We start from the raw sequence: 2,023 nt of genomic DNA on the forward strand, positions 1-2,023 counted from the left end.
TTAAACGGATGCCTTCTCCATTAGATTTAGATAACTGTGAGGAGTAAGTTTGTTCTTGTATTCATTTTTCATTTAAACACGATGTTACTCCAGTTTCAAATTTCCTGTGGACATCTTGATCTTGTTGAGTTTCTAAGATTGTGCAATAGTTAAGTAAACAAAGTTGATGCTGATAATCAAACTGTTTGTTCTCCTTTTTCCCCCAAATTGGAATCGAAAAAAGAATCGATAAAGAATCGAATCGTTTCATAGAATCGAAAAGGGAATCGGAATCGTGAAAATCTTTTCAATTCCCAACCCTACTCACTGTAGCGCTTCCGGGCCCCATTTTTTGTCTTCCTTTCGGTTTTCCAACGTTTTTTTTTTTTACTCAGCAACGGATGGGATTTGTAATGTAACGAAATACTTCACTCAAAACGTAATCAAGTAAAATTTAAATTACCGATTTTAAAAACTACTTGAAAAATACAAAATACACAAAAAACCTACTCAATACAGTAATACTTTCCACCTCTGGTAATTTCAGTCACATGTTTGATGCCTACATCTTCTTCTACTTCAGAGAAGGTGTTTTTTTTTTAAATCCTGAAGATTTTTATAAATAAGCCCAGAACCACTTATTACTTGGATCATTTTAAAACCTATTAGAGTGGGGCTAAAAGTTTGGCTAAATATGGATGCACTTTTAAATCAGACTTTTTTTTTTTTGCTGTCAATATGTGCATATTTAACAGATGTGTTCAAATGAAAATAGATTCAATAAAATGTTTGAGATGTTGGTCCTTTTTTTGTCTCGCATAGAATCAATTTATTAACTTAATTGGTTTCAAAGATCAGGCAGAAATGGTTCACACAGCCCTTTTAGTAACACAATATGAGTAGGGAACTAGAACCTTAACCTTTGGCATATTACCGCTGCAGAAATAACCCAACAGCTATTGCTTCCTCTTTACCAACGTGAACCAAAAAACACGTAGAAAAGATGATCTGCACTCAAATGCAACTGAGTGAATGTGTTCTTGCTTTCCACTCATGTCAACACAGATCCAGCCGTTCCTCTAAAGCTGATATTTCACCATTTCTTCTGATATCAGCCTTTAAATGAACCGAGTTCCTGTAACAAATATTAGGTTGAACATTTTGAGGTGACTGGAGACTAATTCCGATAATCACCGATAAAAATAGCTTCCCCGTTTCAGTTCCCGCCTCGCAGAGGTATTCACAGTCTGCAAATATTCCCCTTTTACCACCAGATACTTTAATTTATCAAATGTATAATGGTATTGCACATCTGTGTGAATTAATGTTGAAATATTTTGAGCTGTTCTATAAAGGCTTAAGAGGTTTGTTGGGCAATATTACACAACAAACAGTGTTACATAGAAAAAGGAACCAAGCAGGCAAGATGGGGATATGGTTGCCTTCAGTGGGATCTCTAATAGAAATAATCACTTCCAGGAAAATCTTGGGTCCCATGCAGGAGATATTTATTAAATCTCTGTGTTAATACAGGACAGAGAGAACAAAGATAAACAAATAACACACAGTAATATATATATAATCCTAATTAAGTCATAAAGGATCAGGGGAAACCTGACTCAGAGTGAATATCAGCACTGGAAAAAAATTATTAGTAATTTTTTCTTCAAATAAGTGTTTTTGTTCTTGAATTGAGGAGGTAAAAGAGACATCTTGCCAATGGAACAAGACAATTTACATTTAAAATAAGAAAAAAACGATTGCATTGTCTTATTTCTAGTGCATATTATCTAATTATCTTATACCAAGAGTTAAAATACTCGTTCCATTGGCAAACTTTCTCATTTACCTACTTAAATTGAAGGTGAATACACTTATTTTAAGGAATTTTTGCTAATTTTAAGAACGTTTTTGCAGTGAGCAACTAATTCATATACGGTAAATAGGATTTATTGCACATAAGTTATTTGTCAGAAATATTACTTTTAATTAATGACTTTACCCCTGACAATAATCTAATACTATTTTTTTAACAGAAACATGG

Source organism: Cyprinodon variegatus, unplaced genomic scaffold (genome assembly GCF_000732505.1).
Source record: "Cyprinodon variegatus isolate N-32 unplaced genomic scaffold, C_variegatus-1.0 Scaffold1965, whole genome shotgun sequence".
Lineage (NCBI taxonomy): Eukaryota > Metazoa > Chordata > Actinopteri > Cyprinodontiformes > Cyprinodontidae > Cyprinodon > Cyprinodon variegatus.